This window comes from Corapipo altera, unplaced genomic scaffold (genome assembly GCF_003945725.1).
Source record: "Corapipo altera isolate COAL_440 unplaced genomic scaffold, ASM394572v1 1, whole genome shotgun sequence".
NCBI lineage: Eukaryota > Metazoa > Chordata > Aves > Passeriformes > Pipridae > Corapipo > Corapipo altera.
The window spans coordinates 18,883,100-18,901,769 of record NW_020884873.1 but is presented as its reverse complement, the minus strand read 5'-3'; the positions used below and the strand labels follow the sequence as shown (position 1 = coordinate 18,901,769).

The window sequence follows — 18,670 nt, the reverse complement described above, 5'->3', positions numbered from 1 at the left end:
TGCTGGCAGGAGCAGAGTCATCGCCCGCAAGGAGACTCACTCCAGAAAGTGTGACTGGATTTTCCTGGGTCCATAGCAGTTCGGCCAAGCTGGCACCCTATCACTTTCTTCCCTATCACATCTCCAAGGAGGAATCGACTCAGAAAAATAAACCAATAATCACTCCTGTCAGTAACTGGGGAGGGAGGGTATAGAGGCTGCTCTTCCCTTGCCAGAGGAGCCTCTCTCCCTCCGCTGCTGCTCCCTCTCCTTTCTCCCTCTTTCTCTCCCCCTGTGGGTTGACGTTTCCATGGAAACGTGTTCTTTAGTGCCGCTGAAATTGCACTGCATTTAAAGATTAACTCTTCCTTGGACTGGGGAAGGTCTCAGAACTACTAGGGTTCTTTTTTCTTTTTTTTTTATGTTCACCGTCCCCTTTAAACTTCCTTGTGATTTTTTTCCTTGCAGCATAAGGAAAACCTCTTCCTTCCCAAGAAGGCATCCCAGCTAGCATTTGACAAGGGACACAGGATGCATCACCACTGGAGAAATGTCTAAATTAAGATTTCTTGGTTTTTTCCTTTTTTTTTCTATGTGAAACCTTACACATTTCTCTCCACACTACATGCAAAGAGGGAAAATGCTGCAGTAGCAAATAAAGTGAAGAGTAAGATAGAAGGAGAAGCAAGAAAGCCACAAGCTGGCACATGAGGAAAACACAGCTTCACTTAATACCAGAGCCGAAACCCTTGCAGTCAAACACTGAGCGGTGGCTTCTTCATTACAAAGTGTCGTAGTCAGACCTCACCACTCTTCCACGAGCCTGCCTCCTCTTCCTCTTCACAATCCTTTCTGTAATTAGTCACCCTTGTCGTCATTTTCAGTTAGCACTCCAAACACTACTGAAACGCTTACTGCAATTAGTACCCTCCTCACCATCAGCACCTTCCCTATGCCAATGCTTCTCCACCTAAACTGCTATCTCTGCCGTCCTTCCCTCTGGCCCTCTGTTGGCAACAGCCACTTTCATCAGTATTTCCAACACAGCCATTGCTCTCACACTACTGCCTTCACTGCAGTCAGCTCAACTGTGCAACCACTAGCGCTTTCTCTGCTCTGACTGTGAAAACACCTGAGTGCTCCCTGGACTCCAGGTCCCAACTCAAAAATTAACTTGCCCTCAGCCCATCAGCCCTCAGCCACTGCTTATCCCCACCCCAGTCACAGCAATAACACCTTTGTGCTCTTCTTCCACTGACATCATCCCTTTTTCAAACGCTGGGAAAATATAAAGGGGAGATAAATACCACGAATTTCCTTCCAGTCTTTCACATGGGTTCTTACACTCAGGCATGCCTCCTTTCTGCCCCAAAGTCCCATGACTTTACAGCTTGCAAACCTCTATCATTAATTCTACCTGTATAGCTACAGAGTCCATATTCCCTTGCATCATCTATTTTGGGTTTTCCAGCACACACTGAATACTTCAAGACTATCTCACCATCCTCTCACTGTCCTCAACTCTTGCCCCAAAAGCCAGGGTGTGAAGCTTTGAGCTGGGTGCATATGTAGCGCCGTGAGGATGGATCAGTGTGGGAGGAAGATGCTATTCTGAAATGAATGATAAATATGGATAATAAACTCAACCTAAGTCTTTTATGCCTGCCTCTAGTGGGTTCCCAATATGGAAGACAGAAATATCATGGGTACATTTTGAACATGGCTGGGAACACTTCCAAAGTCCTACTCAGAGTTCACACATTTACATCATTTATATCACATCCGACTTGTGCCTTGTATTATTAACTTTGTAGAGTGTTTTGTGATGTAGTTTGTAGTCCAGGCTCTGTTAAATCAAGTTGTAATCTTTTGGTAAAAGAGAGAGATGGGGCTACACAAAGCATTGCTAGGTACAAGGAGGGCGACTGTGATTGCTGATATGGTCAGTGCACTCCTACGTTCTCCTACAGTGCTGTGGAAAACGTTTTGAGATCCATCCCTGAGGCCTGACAGGTGCAAAAAGAAGGAGAATATTTGCCTTCTGGTCAAAAATTCACCTCTTAGACCAGATTGGTAGTGACTGAATATTTTTTCCCTGCTGCTAAATATTCAGGACCCTCTGTGAAACATAGAGATGGGATCCACCTGACAGATGCCCAACATTTCACTGAAACTAGTCAGGCTTCTTCCTCAGCAGTGTTGCAAAGAGGCTGAGGACAAAAGTAGACAAACAACCCAGGGCATGAGACTGAAGAAATTATGTTCGTCTAGAACAGGGTAAAGGCATATCCACAAGAAAAAATGTAGAGCATTGCTGACAGATCAGGCTTTTTGTAAGCATTGCTGAGAGATCAGGCTTTTTGCTTTCTGTTGGGCAAACCACATTCGGTTGTAGTTGGAAATCCATCACCTTCCAGGGATTCATCCGAAAGAAAAGGAGCTACAATGACCTAGCACTGTGACTTTATGGTTTTGTAAATCAATACTTTTTCCAACAGTCTGAAAAGACTCGACATTATACTCCATCACCTACTCCACACGTCCAGTTTAGAGACTGTGACTGTTATGGCATCTGAGGTCAGGCGAGCAGCAAGTGACTCAGATGCCTGGTACACACAGACAACGGGGAGAGGTAGCCACGATGCATAGATTAGGTGTCTGTAGCAGGCCACCCGAATGTAGTCGACTATATAAAAAAGAAACAAAGTGTGCACCCTTGGTGTTTTCTGAATAAGAAAAGTGAGAGAGTCGACTTCAGCCCGTGCTGCTGCATCTTCAGTGAAGTTAATGTGCCATTTTACTGTAGAGTTGCATTTGATCTTGAATTACTTCTCTGCTTCTCCTCTGAGAAAAGGTCACTTTAAAGAAGCCTCAGGCACGATGCTAACATTGTGTCCAATAAAAAACTGTTGGGAGGTCTGAAATAAATACAAGGTCCAAATTTGAGATCTTTTATCTGAATCCTTATACTTCTCCCTCCTGAACAGTGAGAGTGGGAAATCTCACAAGAATATTTCTTTACTCCGGAGGCTTACAGGACTCCTTGGTCCTAGAAATACTATGAACAAGGCTTTCCAGCAAGCATCTGAGTATCCCAGGACACAGTGTCCACAGCAGGAAGCCTGAACACAGCAGAGGTAGAAACAAGAAAGCATGCTGGGAGTCAGACCAGAACATTTCATGGAGAGTGCATCAGAGGATCAATCTCCACGTCTATTACGATACCCCAGCTCCCTTCAGTTCAACCAGTTGTCAGAGTATGCCAGTGCTTTTCAGAGATATCTAGGCAAGTTCATTTAATTTGAGCAGAAATTTAACTGTTTTCACCTTTAATGGGTGCTAAAGCTAACAAACTAAAACATAATCCACAAACCTCAGACAAAAGTCCTGATAGATTGTAGACATACCCTGAAAGCTTGGGAACTAGCAAAAGCACCAGGTGGAATAATGTGGGCCCTAGTTCTGGTCTCATTCTGTACCTTTGGCTGCATCATTCCCACAGCTCTTGCTGTGTGCACATACTGTGGCAGTGTATGAGTTGTCTGCACCCTTTTCTGTTGGCAGCAGTCACCATGATCACTTTCAGAAATCTCTCACTCCTTTTCCTCCAACATGTCTTGGGTGCTTATACGTCATTTATTCAAACTCCAGGTGCCAAACGACATGGTCCCTTTAAAAAACCAAACTCCTATGTCAGATAAGCACTTCTCAAAGCCACAACCCTGGTGGGATGGCCATTAGCTGGAATTGCCCTCCACAGCTTCACACCATCCTCGCTGCAGGAGGACCTGCAGGTCCACGACAAAGACATCCCTCTTGCCCAGGAACAAGGTTTTGAAGAGGCAGATGGAGCCTCCCCTACCCACACATTAAACTGAAAACCAAACTTTTAACATGAAAAAGAAACCAAACCAAAAACCCAAACCCCAACGAGTGTGGGGGATCTGAGATTCTTTGTGGATTATGACTTTTCCATGGCAACAGGCTTGAGAAACAGGAGGGCTGGGGAGGGGGGCGAGGAGAGGGAGAGGGAGGGAATGGGAGGCAGAGCACCAAGGAGGGAGCAAGCAGCACTGCTACATTGCCATGGAAACCCTCCTGCATCGGCAGGCAACTGCCAGAGTCAGTCAGGATCCTAGAAATGAACTTGGAGTGGGGCCTTCGAGGGGCTGGGGGAGTCACCTGGCCAGCCCCGAGGCTACCCCAGCCCCAAGAACCCCAGTCCCGCTCCTCTCCCCCTTCCCCAACAGTCTTGACACTCCTGCTGCCCTCACCTCCAACAGACAGAGCCAAATTTGGCCCAGTTGAAGAGTGGGAGGAAATATGGATCAGCAAATGAAACAACCAGAGCGGGTGGGAAGGAGCAAGGCAAAGAAGGATAATTTTTCTGATAGCCGTTGGTTTTCTTTCCACCTTTCTGGATCGATTTGGACCACGCAGATGTATTTGTTTTCACACCCCAGATGGCTGTAGAAAAGGATGTCACTCCTAATCCCTGAAATCAAGATGGAAATGTTACTTCCCTGCAAACTTAGCTACTGAGGAAGAAGGGCTGTGACTGACTAAAAGTTGTTGGGTTCACATTTGTACAAGGCCAGGTCCCTTTCAACTCTGTTTGTCCCACTCAGAACAACATATGTCCCAACCTATCTCTAAGACAGGACAGATGCCACAATGTTGCAGCCCAATGAAAAATTAGAGGAGATTCCGGTAATGGAAATGAAGCACACAGTGAATAAGTTAATACTGCCTTCTAACCCTTTTCTGCAACACTTGGAGGGAAGGCAGCTGGGTGGAATGAACGATCAGCCATTCACACCTCTTTCCACACTGTATTTTATCGAAAGCCTTTTGCTGCCATAAGAAATGGTCAAAAACAGAGTTTGGAGAAAGAAATTAAAAAGGGCTGGCAAATTCTCTGTACCCTTGCTAGTATTTATAGTTGTACCCCTAGCATGGTAAGGGATGGATGAGTCGTTTTAGGCTGCAGACGGCTGCAGACGGCAGGAAGGAATTGACTCCTACTCCAACCACACAACTGGCTAAGCAAATTGTGGAGGAAGATTCCCTTCTCCTGAAGCATCTGTTGTCACTCATCTGATTGCACAATGAATCAGTAGTATGAGGACAGGCTGCTGTGAGGGTGGGGGAAGAGGGAGAGAGATTGCAAATCAGGCAGTTATAAAGAAAGGAGATGTCAGTTTCCACTTCATCACAGAAAAGAACACGGACCAAACAGAAAGGGCCTGGTTTGTATACTTTAAAGTTATATGTCTAGATTACTACTGATACTACAGCACCAATGAAGTAGTTTAATTTTTAATGCAACAGTAGCTTGGTTTCCCAACATATATTTCAGAGCTAGGGATCCCAAAGTGCTCTGATCATTCATCTCTCTAAATCATCTGCACGGATGAAATAAAGCAGCCAGCCTGCAGACAATACTACAGCAGAACTAAATCCCTGCCATTGTGTTCCGAGCCCAGTTGCAGCTCTGCTGGACCACCAAGGGATTCATCTGCACTGCTCTGCTTATTACTGGGACTGGAGGCCAAACCCAGGCCTCCAGACTACTTCTGAAATTATCTAGTCATGTTATGTGGGAATAAAGGGAATGAGCATGGACAGTAGCAGAATTTTCCCTAACTTTCCTGATGAGGGCAGAGCAGTTGACTGACTCTTCTGAGCTCTATAACTTCCATAACTTGTATTCCTGTCTGACAGACAGCTACCACAATAATGCCTTCATAAACTCAGCATCAGGGTGAAAATTGTCACTAATGGCCTGGATGCTTACCTCAACTGTTAGGGGGATCTAAAACCAGTCTGCATCTTGGAGGAAGAAAAAGGAAATTATAATAGTGACCTCTTATGGACTTAGGCAGTAAACTGGTCAATGCAGAAAAGAGTCAGCACGGGATTAGTTTTTTCACATGGACGTTGATTAGGAAGCAACCAATAAATCGAGGCCAACTCAGTGCTGATTTCCAGATCTGACAAGATCTGACAAGAAGCTCAACATGACCTGGCAACGAGCGTTTCCAGCACAGAAACATACTGAGAAATTCCTGGCAAGTCTGTTCAGTTGGGACCAATTTCAAACAGGTGATCTCACAAGCGGTGTTTCTATTCAGGCAGGGTCCCTTTAAAATCTTGAAGTAAGGTGTTGGAGTCATTCTGTAGGCCAATATGAGGAGTGACATTGGTCAAAGGTAGTAGGCCCAGGTGAGTTCAAGTCTGGGTCATAGCTAGCTTCTCCAGTAAAGCTGAGTCTTCATCTTCATCAAAGGTGATGAAGACGGGACAGTGCTCAGCCCAGAGCCTTTCACTGTGCATACAACAACTAACAGTGCACCAATAAAAGGAACCAGTACCAAGTATTTTCTTTCTGACTTCACCATCACAACTACTCTTCAGGAGTGTTCTGCAATATAGGATGTACAAGTCAAAAGGGGACAGAATTATTTTTTGTGGCCTGAAGTCTGGTTCCAGGGACCTTCAACTTCTGAGCTCAGCAGGGGTTCCCAGCCAGCCCACTCCCAGTTATTTACTGGTCAGAGACAGTACCAAACAGGAGCCTGCCCCTGGACTCACCTTCTTTGTGCCTGGCACTGAACTTTTTTTATCCCTGTATCCCCTGCACCTGCATCTGCCTTCACAGAAATGAATAGGCTATTAAATATGGACTTGTATCACTTACAAGAGCTTTGCTGGCCCATCTGTGAAATTACTCTCTGCCTCTTGAAGGCGTGCGCAAGAGATGTTCTCTTCCCCCCCCTTCATCCTCCACTGACAGATCGGGTCTGTCAGCTTGTCAGCTCTCATTGGGCACTGTTTGACATCAGTCCGCACTGGGGCAGTGAAAATCTGTTTGCAGTCAGCTCTTCCAATAGCTCCTGTGAAAGAGGGGAGGCTGACCCACTCCAAAACATGTTGCCTCAGCTGGCTACAAAACAGCCACAGATGATAGTGGTGATAGAAAACAGCTTGAGACAGGGTGGCAAAGCTATAGGTTTCTTTTGGGTCAGTTGGGCAGGTCAAGGTGAAAGCTGACAGCTGGGATAGGGACCTCATAGCTCCTGGATCCCATGCACAAACACTGCCACCAAGACCAGTAGTTAGTGACTGAAAAAGAGGAAGTTTACACAGCAGAGGTTGTGCAGGGACGCAGCTTAGTGGAGTGGGCCCTGGAATAATGTTCTGAGCATCCCTGGCCTCTCAACTTGCAAATGTCATCTGTCAATCCCAGACTCAGTCCTTCTGGAGCAGTTCTGACAGAGGTAGCTGAGAAGGGACATCAGAGGCTAGCTAGGCTTGCAGGGCCTCCAGAGGGTCAATTGCCATGGTACATCAAGTAGACAGTCATTCAAAAAAGTGTTTCTTGATCCTGCTTTCTTAATGTCTAAAAAAATTAAACTGTTTGATATCCCTGAAAACCCTCTCAGAGTCTTTATAAAAATCCAGAATCAAGGCTCTTGTGGCTATCACAGTGTCTTGGAATGAAAACATTAAATGATTAGAAACACCGAAATTGCCATCATGTCCCCCTTCTCTTTGATTCATCTTATTTTGACATGGGAAAAACCATGTGAGAATAGCTGAGTTTCTAGGAAGAAGTTGAGGTGCTATGATGGGCAGTTCAGAGACTAAAAAGATCAAGTGCAGCCTACGGAAATTTGTAAAGGGAACCATTTTGACAGGAAAAGAGGAAACTGTACTGAAAAATTTGTGTATGGGTCCAGTTTCAGTCTTGCAGTTCCACTTCCATCTGCAAGCCCTCATTTAGCTCTCTGAAATTGTAAAGGCTTTGACCCCACTTGACATTGAGCTCTTGATTGGCAAAACACTTCTACAGGTGAGCTCTTCAAATTGCAATTTCGGGCTCTCCTGCAAAGTAAGATTTGTTTAGGCCATAAACGAAGAAATACTTGATTGGATTTCTGTGCCTAGACAACAATATTCCAGATACTGTCCAGTCCCACTATGGCATGCACTGTGGGACACGCAAATAAAAACACACCTCAGGATGAAAATATCCCTACAGCAAACAAGATTTTAAGAGTCAGAGAGAAATTCAGGTTAGAAGGGACCTCTGTAGGTGACCTGGTACAGCCCTCCACTCAAAAGAGGGCCAGTTTATGTAATTTTTCCCCATCCATTTTCCAATAAAGGATCCAAACTGTGATCACTACCTTACTTGTCACCTATTGTTTCATGTCACAGTCACTCATTCTTACACACCCAAATGACACATACACACAGAGGTTTTAACTTCACCTTTAAAAAAGAAGCAATAGGTCTTTTCAGTTACTCTAACAAATAGCATAATAAAAAACAACTGAACAAAAACACTAAGTCATCCTGCAGTTAGGATGGGTAAAGAGTAGGAAGAAGGCTCGACCAAGAGAGGAAAGAGTGAAGGACAAAAAATGTGAATGTAGAATGGTTGAATGGAGAAGTGTGAGTGTTGTGGCATGGGAAAATTTTGGATCTGAGACAGCAGTATTTAGAAATGTTAAAAACTTCACAAACAAGGATTAGTTTTTTTGAGTTTCCTAGCCCAGCATTTCAGAGCCAATGTGTATGGACATCTGAGCTAAGAAGCCTTGCTTTAGATAATGCAGGGAACTTCCTTGCTTTTGGAGTCTCCGTCCCACTGAGCCTCAATGGGTGCCAGCAGCCTGTTGGGGCCTCTGACCACAGTATCTGCCCTCCCACTACTTCAGTCAAGAGCTAGCCCTAGGCATAGGCAGAGGGACCCATGGCATAAGCAGCTCAGGTGCACAGCTGGAAGAGTGAAAGAAAGCCGATGAAGATATTGGAGAGGGAGCTGCAGTTCCTTTCCTCGCACCAGGACACGTGGTAGAAAACAGAGGGATGAAAGGCTTGGAGTGAACGGTAATCATATGGCCAGACTGAGTTGCTTAAAGATCAGCCCTTCTCCACCTCAGAGCCCTGCCCTGTGCATCAGTTTCTTCATTAGCCATGATAATGGTGACAGAAGATTCCAATCTGGAATTCCCTCCTAGAGCATCTGCAATTCCCTCCTATCACTGCCCAAATGAACCTCCTTTCTCTGCAGAATTGATGCATGAGCCTTTATAGTTCCTATCAATCCCTGTGTAATAGTTGGGGCTAGTCCTACTCAGAAAGCTGGCTAATCCATTCAGGTTTCTTTTTAAGCCATAATATTCCCTTAAAGCAGCTATTTCCATACTTTTAATTAGACACTATTTTTATGTCCTCTCCTTTTAGCCTTTTGCCTTTCACACATTTTATCTAAGTAAATACTGTTTGTTCTTGGAATACTGAACAAAGTGTGGGAGGGTCAAGCAAGGAAGTCTCAAGAAATTAGTACTGAGATGGAAAAAATATCAACAAACTCAAAAATAAAGGTGAAGGCAGCTGAAGGACTCGGAAATACATGTGAAAGAAACAACATCTTCAGAGCACCGTGCAAAAGGCATCATTGTGGAGTAGAAGGGACAAAGGTGAGAGAAAGGATGCATCTCTTGGTGCATGCTCTGGTTAATGCCACTTGATAGGGAGACATTTTCCCACTGCACTTGTGGCAGTCCTGGGCTAAACTTGACAGGGGTGTATCCTTGCCAATTCCCTTTAATAACAGGGTCCTCTTACACATGATTTTTTGTGTGGTTCTTCTAGATTTGTCAGTATGACAGCTGACTATCTGAAGGAATTTATTATAAACCACAAACCAGGAATATTTGCTTTTTACTCCTATCTCCGAGTCATTGATGATGATGTGGAATAAAATGAGTGGAGGTGGGGTGGGAGAGGGCTATGAACCCCTGTGCACATTGCAGGCTACTCCACCTAGGCTGGCTCTTCAGAGGTGTGCAGCATGCCTGAAGAACCAGTTTGATATTTCAGATGAGAGCTTTAGGCAACAGTAAGCCCTGCAGCAAAGGGCTCGGCACTCACTTAAGACTAAAAACAGAGCACTTCTTATTAAGGAGGCTGATGTAAAGCCCAGAGCAGGGGGGGCAGGGCGGATGATGCATGAAGAGAGGACATGTGATATTCATTCAGTAAACGAAAACCAACAGCTAAAGAGTGTGCAAGGTTAATATCAGTGGGTTTTCCTATCCTAGAACCTCTTGGTGCATGGAAGGCAAATTGGGTGGGCTGTTTTCTTCACACACACGCAGCAGAGACGTGCACCACACACCCCATCAGCCTTCCACAGTTTCAAAGTAGAGCAGATATCCAAACCATAGATTAAAGAGAAGAGCTCTGCAGTAAGAAGTGCTTAACTCAGAACAGGACTGGTCCTAGCCCAGAAATCATCACTCCCTCCAGCTCCAGGGCTGAGGGCAGCTTTCCTGATGCCAGCCATCTCCAGCCCCTGAGCAAGCACGCAGCCACTCACTGCAAACTGAAGAGGAGCCATAGTCCCCATGAGAAGCACATGCAGGGTGGGAACACCCACATCTTCCCCATATCTGTCTCTCTTCATTACTCCCCCTCTAAGCTTCCAGCTTTCCCACTCTCAGTGCTAGAAGGTCTCCCACTACAACCTCCATGGTTCAAGAGACACAGCTTTTGGCTCCCATGGTCGAGCACAGCAGCCTCACCCATAACAAGGGCCTAAAGGAGAATCCTCTCCAGGTCAGGACAGCTGCTAATCCCTAGACTCCACCCTATGTAGCTCTGGGTCTGGTCACCACCAGTCCTTTGGTTCCAGCATGCATGCTTATTGCCATCCCCACTGCTTTCTGACTGGTTTATACCCTGGTTTCTAGGTGCTTCTCATCATAAATTGGCTAGCCCTGCCTTCCCCTCTCCCCAGGGCACAGTGCAGCCTCTTTGCACGGTGGTACATGGCCCAGAAACCAGAATCAGTGCTAACTATACCTGAAAGGGAGAACCAGTGGGGGAAACAAGAAAGTTCGTTTTAGCTTCAAGTGACAGCCAGGGAGACGTAACGATGACAAAGCAGAAAGGGTGGCAAAGCAAGGCAGATGGACAGACTAGAAAGGTGGCACAAAATTTATGTTTTCTATTACCCAGATGTAAATAGATTTGTTGCCTTGCTGCAATTTACAATAGCTACAAACTGGTCTGCAAAGCCCCAGAGGGAACTATTGTATCCCGGAGAGCTGAAAAGGTAGATTCAAGGCTGACTGTTGCTCACTGATAGTCCTTTTAGATTCACAGCCCCATCAAAATACTGGTCTCAGCATTTTCTTCATACCATGACCAGAAGGACAGAAGAAGTCTGCTCCACTGACCACCTTCCTCCCCCCACCTGCTTCAGCCACGTGCATAACAAACTAATAATTCAGTCATGCATGTTCACCACAATCTCACTGCAGCCCACAAGCTCACCCACTTGCTGCCAGAATAGGCACCCCCCACCATTGCCAGAGTCAGTCAGGAATGTTTCTTCTCCCACTCATGCAGTCCCACTCAGCTCCATCCACACCACAACTCTGTCTGCCTTTAACAATTACCTCCAGCTCTGGGAAGGAGCATTGCAGATATCCATCCCAGCCTTCCCTCTAAGTGCTTATTTGTTGCATCACAGAACATGCCCTGAGCTGGAATGAAATTTCACCCTTTGCATATCCTTACTTATTTATACTTGCTACCCATGCTGGTTGCCTAAGGGATGGGAAGGAGGTAGGAGGGTATTAACAAGCTCTTTAATGTGATAGCTCTTAGAAATAGAGTAACTACTGCTATCTGCATCACTATCTTTCGCTTGAGTGAAAATCAGGCTATGGACCCACTCAGGACTCCAGTGCTGGCTGTTTTTCTATGCCCACATGGTACTGTATGGCACACTAGGAATTTGAGCTCAGCTGCTGGCCCATCATTTCTAAAAGTTAGTGCTCACACACTAGGCTCAAATTTTACAAGGTGTGAGTTGGAAAGTGTTTTCAGACACTCTTCAGAGCTCAAGAGAAGGCGATTGCTCTTATGGAGACAGAGCCTTTTACAATTCATGTCCATTCTTCTACATCATTATTCACAGTCCTTTGAATGCATATATCCTCTGCTCTCTTCATTGCTTTCCTCCAGTAAGTCCATCAAAATCTCCCTTTCCCCTCCAAAAAGCTCAGTAGTTAAACCCAGTAGTTAAAGCAGAGGGACCTCAAGTTCTAAATGCCTGACTGTTCAGATAAGGATGTCAACCAAAGTCTCCCTGGGAAGGTGCCCTAAATTTGAGGATGTCATATATACTGGTATAGAAAAAAATCTCTAAATCCCTTTTCCAGAAGTAATTTTATATAATAGAAAGATACTCTGCATGGGCAGAGCACTGGGACCCCCGACTGCACACACCCACAGCTAATAATCTGGGTCTGCCAGGGACAGTCCAGAACGTGTCCTGACAACCTGAACCCACTGGTGTTTTACATGGGCACAAGCATGAAGTCAGAGGAAGAATGTTTTTACCAAAGTGGAGAAGACATAAAGAGGAATTTAAGGGAAATGGAGGCTATCACGAGGGCCAGTTGCTGGGAGGATGACTTGCTGGCATGGGACAGGCAGTCACTGGAGCGTTTGCAATGCAAACCCTCACCTACACCTGTCCCCGTGCAACAGCCTTTCCTCTTCAGTGGGTGGCTCAGGGCTCTGTACAGGGCATTACAGTGCCTCTGCACCACAGGATAGCCAGAGCAGTAGCACCCTGCTGCCAGCACCAGGTGGGTCCCTGGAGATGGTGGCTGGCGCTGAGCCTGCACAGCATCTCTGAAGTATCCCAGAAGATAAGGGGCTAATGTGTATGTCTGAAGCACCAAAATCCAGATGGTTCTGTAACCAACCAAGGATTGCTGGTAATAACAGACAAGAATTGATGGTAATAATCAAGCATTGTTGGTAATAACATGCTGTGGGAAAGAACAAGATGTGGCTGGAGAAGGGGGCCATGCATAAGAAGGGCAGCACTGTTCCAGGATGAACATCCTTGTTGTAAGTTCCTGGAGATAAGCACAACACAGTCCCATGCAAGCACAGAAATGTGGTTGAGAAGTGGTCATTGGCTGTAGGAGGTATCAAGACAACCCAAGACCCCTGAAGCCTCTGACCTATTTCCAGAACGGTCTGAAAGAACAGACTGCACATGATAACTAATTTGCATAGAAAGCAAGAAATGTATCTTGAGGGTGGGCAAACCTATCTAGGAAAAGGTACTCCTCCCCACCCAAGCCCAGGTAGTTCCCCCAGGACCCTGGACATCCCATCAGCTGGATCGACACACTGGAACCAGGACTGACATGCCAGACCACTGCTGGAACCAGAACTGGTGATCTCTTCTTTTTCCCCTTTTTTCTTTCTTTTTCACTCCCCCTCCTTAATTCATCTCTTCCTTTCTCTCTTCCCCTTTACCCTACCCCTTTATCCAAAACCCATTGCCATTTGCTTATATAGTAGGTCAGAGACTAACGTACCAATTTCCATGCCAAGTGTGTAATTTACTAATAAAACTTTGCGAGTTTTTATGGACCCTCTGACTTTTGTCGTTCCTTTCAACCACAAACATTTATGAGTCTTGGGTGCTTCCTTCCTCTTAAGGGTGGGACGTCATAGTCCTGAAGGAGTGACACAAGGTGGCTTTGCTGTGGACATGTCAATAAAACAGGATGGTTTTCCAACCATGCTCTCCTGTGCCCGGGCAACCTTGGGAAAAAGATGGGTGCAGGCAAGGCCCACACCAGAAGGCAGAGCGGGAGAGCCCCCATGGTCTTCTTCTCTTGGCCAGGCAGAGATTCTGCCCTTGGCCTCTCCTACGCCTCTGGCACTCCAGTTCCTCACTGGCTGGGGCCCAGCAACACAGATGAGCCCCTTACTCACAGTGCCACCAGGCTAAACACTCACCAGGGAGCTGGGGGTATTTAGCCCAGAGAAAAAGAGGCTCAGGGAGGGCCTTGGCACTCTCTACAACTACCTGGAAGGAGGTTGTAGACAGGTGTCAGTCTCTTCTCCCAGGTAACAAGAGATAGAACAAGAGGAAATGGCCTCAAGTTGAGCCAAGGAACGGGCTGCTCAGAGAGGTGGTGGCATCACCATCCCCAGAGGTAGATGTGGCACTTGGGGTCATGGTTTAATGGTGGACCTGACAGTGTTGGGTTAATGGTTGGACTTGATGATCTTAGAGGTCTTTTCCAATCTTTATGATTCTATGATTCCATGGTTCTTTGTAGCCTGAGTCTGTGGTATCCAAGCAGAGCGCCATCACACAGGCTATAGTGCCAGCCCCAGCCTGGCTAAGGATAGATGTAATTGTACTGGTAATGAAATACATGTGCCACCCCTACAGGAGTTGCTCCTTCAGGTCACAGAATTACCAAGTAGGATTTCTTCCCTAATACAAGCATTTTGTGTGCATAAATAATACTAGTCAGTGGGACCAAATCAATTTTTTCTCACCTAAGCTCTCCCATCACTTTCCTCTGGTATGTGTCCCAGGCTACTTGGGAATGTGAGCTCCAACTTTTTCCCCTGAACTTTTCCATGACTGAGGAACCAGAACAATACCTTTCACAGCTAGATCACTGAGTTCCCTTCTCCACTGCCAAAGCCACAGAGACAGATTTTATCTCAGCTATGCAGGTAAAGTCCTGTGACTCCACTTGATTTTCCTCTGCTGCCCAGTTCTTCTGCACTCTTTGACACTCTGGTATTACAGATTTATACCACAATAATTAAGGGTAGAGCCTTGTACTGGGTCTGGTTGAGATGGAGTTCATTTTCCCATAGCAGCCCTCACTGCGCTGTGCTTTGCATTGGTAGCTAAAAAAGTGTTGATAACACACCAGCGTTTTGGCTACTGCTGAGCAGTGTGGACACAGCACCAGTGCTGTCTCTCCAACGCTCCCACCATCAAGGGGCTGGGGATAGGCAAGATCCTGAGAGGGGACTCAACTAGGTCAGCTGATCCAAATTAACCAAAAGCATATTCCATACCCATATGATGTCAGATCAAATATCAAAGCTAAGGAAAGTAGGAGGAAGGCGGGACATTCGTTATTTACAATATTTGCCTTCTAGAGCAACCGCTACATGTGCTGATGCCTTGCTTCCCAGGAAGTGGCTGAACATGTCTTGCTGATGGGAAGAAGAGAACAAACTTATTTTTTTTCTCTTTGCTTGTGCACACATAAACTTTTGTTTTTGCTTTAGTAAACGACCTTATCTCAACCTACATGTATTTTCCATCGTATTTTCTCTCCCCTGTCCAGCTGGGAAGGGGAGCAGTCAAGTGGCTTGGTGGGCGCCTGGCATCCAGCCAAGGTCAAACCACCACAAGACTGAATCTGTCTACACTAAGACAGAGTTGTTGTAAAGGTGTACAGGGAATTGTACTTCACTGGACAAATAGACTCTGTGTCCCTAAAAGATCCCACCTGAGACAGAAACTGTGCTTCCAATTCCTATGATTGCTAAAGTTAAATGTTCATACCACTCCAGTACACACATCTTAATTAATCCACTGATTGTTCCCATACTCTCCCAGATTAGGATACCCTCTCCTACAAAACATTAGTTTATTAACCCCAGTCACTCCTAAAGCAGTCTCAGAACAGAACATTTCCTATCCCCTAAATGCCAAGGTATTCATGAGGTTCTGATTTAACAACAGGCATTGCAAAATTTCTCAGAAGTATTTGAGTGGAAGAATAACACACAAGCTCTTTCAGAGGCATCATTAAAACCAGACAAACCTTTCAATCCATTTAGGGAAGTGCCTGGAGCTTGTCTCTTCGGAAGGGAAACAGAAGTAAATACAGCACACTGAAATTGAATACACACAGTGCCACAGGCACCAGCCCTCTTGCACATCATTTTAGATGCTGGTGTTTTTTCCTGTTTCCTCTTTTTCTTCAATCTATACTCAGTACATTTCAGGCTCAAGTAAGGATGCATCGTAATAGCCCTGGAGATTTTTATTTATCCCTGAGAAAGGTATAAAGTGGGCAGCAGCCAAGGAAGTTCCCTCCGCTGTCTACTGAATGTCAGCCAGGAAGGATCACTTACGTGCCAGGAGAAGGCAGGTCATAATTCAGCCCTCTCAAGCCCCTGCCCCTTCTGCTGCTGACAATTCACAAGAACTACCTGAGAATGGCCTCAGGAGAGGGATAATATCAGCTCTGAAGCAGACTGAGACACCCTGTTCACCTCACAAGTCCTATCCCATTGCTATTAGTGGGCACGATAGGACAAGAGAAAATAGCCTCAAGTTGTGCCAGGGGAGGTTTAGACTGGATATTAGGAAAAATTTTGTCACTGAAAGGGTTGTTAAGCCTTGGAACAGGCTGCCTGGGAAAATAGTGGAGTCACCCTCTCTGGAGGTGTTTAAAAGATGTGTAGATAGGGCACTTACGGACATGGTTTTGTGGTGGACTTGGCAGTGCTGGGTTAATGGATGGACTCGATCTCAGAGGTATTTTCCAACCTACATGATTCTATGAATGTTTAATTAACACTAGTAGTGATGTTCAAGACTGCACCACCTATTCTGAAATCCCTTCTGAGAGCACAGAATGGCTGTACTGGAATCCAAAGAGGTATGTTTTTCACTGTTTTTTCTCCAAGAAGAGGCCAAGGGAGGATGCATCAAGTACCAGAAGATGCTTGGCCAAATCTTTGCCACATCTCCCTCAGGATCCTGACCCCAAACTTGTCCCTTCTTCCAGTCTGCCACACTTTGTAGCACGCAGCCAGAGCTCTCATCTGGAGCCTGTAACCTCAGCGTGCCACTGGGTTCCTAGAAACTTTGTACAAAAAATTGAGAAAAAACAGTATCTGGCACTGCTTTCTTCTCACTAAGGTTTCCCATGTTTAGGGATGATTCATAAGCTCCAGGAGTTAATGTGTTTTGGTGAAGGCAAAATACATCCCGGTAGCTGAACACCCATGGCTGAAGCAAGGAGGAAGGGAGAGAAGGAGAAAAGAGAGAAGGATGGCCTGTGGAGGATTGGATTTTTTTCCACTCTTTCGCTTGTTTGTTCTAACTGTTTGGCTGGTTCGTTTTAGTTCCATGCTGGGGACTGGCACTGATTTTCTTTCATTGTGTGACATGTGTTTTTAAATGAGCATTAAAGGTGCTGGAAGCCTGTGGTAGACACTTTTTTTTTTTTAAGAAACCTTGTTTTTAATTCAAACTGAAATAAAACAAATAGTTTCTCTGCTTGCTGACCGAGACCCTACAAGAACATACTCAACCATTGACCTCCTAATAATGTTCCAAGAAGTTCACAGACAGAGGTGAGGTCTGCATTGCTGGAGCTGATACTACCATTTCTTCAGGCTGTCTTCTTCTTCCTGTTGTAAAGCCTTCCTTACAGATTCCTCTAGCTATGCCAAATTTTGTCTTTCAGAGTGACATTTTCTATATCAGATGCTTATTCCAGGTCTGATATTTGAGGAAAATGGAAGTTAAAATGGTCTGGTTTTTTTCCAAACACAGGTTAGAGGAAGAAAGTTATTTTACCAACATTAAGAAAAAAATAGTGACCTTTATAAAAAACTCCAGCAAGTTCTCTGATTTTAAGGGACACGAATTTTGATGAAAGAGGAAAGAAAAGGTTCATTTCATGCTGATTTTTCTCATACTTGTGAAAACCTAGACAGGTCATAAGCCTTTGGAAAAACTACAATTTACAGTTGTTCGAGAAAAATTATTAAAGCATGCAAAAAAACCCCCACCAAACCCCTATCTTTCTAAAATCCTCTCCTCACTGGGCCTTCTGTAGTCTAAGGGCTACATGTAAGCTCAGTGAAGGCCTACGACTGGACTAGGAAAGCAGAAGAAGAAGGAATACATTTCTTGGGTTTGTATTTCACCTGATCCTGCCTGCTCCCTGCACACAGAGATCACTGGAAAAGGAGGCTGGCTAATTCTAAAGCAGTAGGAAAGAGCTACGAAGGTGATCAGGATACGGTGACTTGGGACACTTGGAGAAGCACAGGGCTAAAATGCTACATGGGAGAAGAGAATTGGGAAGTGACATCTGGACCATTTGGACAAAGAGACTGTGACTTGTTCAGGCTGGGGGGTGGGAAGACAGATGTGAAAATGAGCCAAAATGTAAGATAAGTGGAAATGGAGGAAAATAAGGGGCATAGACTCTAGAATGGGCAAGCTGGGTTTTTCTAGATCCAGAGTCTGGAGCTTAGATTAATTGTCTGTAAGGCAGATTCTAGCTTTGCTAGTAAGAACCAGAATAGAACAAGGAGGCAGAAGGGACGAGGCAAACTGGAAGAGACAAAAGAGGTTAGCAGTGGGAGACAAAAGATGACAAGTTCATGACCACTAAACTGTGCACTTTGGCAAAGTCTGGGCTTATTGATTAAACAAAGTCAAGCACTGAAAAATGGGGAAAACATCAGCTTTACAGTTATTCAAGCAATTTGAATGCATCCCATTTTGCATAACCACTATGAATCAGTCCTGAATCAACAATTTTTCTTGCAGGACCCCTGTCTTGTTGAATGCACCAGATGGATTAATCTGGGAATAAAACTTAGCTGTTTGGAAAGTGGGCAGTAATCAAGTGAGAGGTTGAGAATGGCTAGGATAAAAAGACAATCATATTGCTAAGCCAACTGAGAGCTGTACTGAAAGGCTGGATTTGTCCTTACACAAGGCCATGGTGGTGTGAATAGAATAGAATAGAATAGAATAGAATAGAATAGAATAGAATAGAATAGAATA

The 18,670-nt window shown here is 45.2% G+C and overlaps 1 protein-coding gene across 5 annotated transcripts in view; it reads right to left on the bottom strand.

Annotated features, from left to right (window-relative positions):
• GRIN2B (glutamate ionotropic receptor NMDA type subunit 2B) overlaps window positions 1-18,670 on the bottom strand; it is a 212,570-nt gene that overhangs the window by 88,847 nt on the left and 105,053 nt on the right. The gene's annotated exons all lie outside the window — the stretch shown is intronic.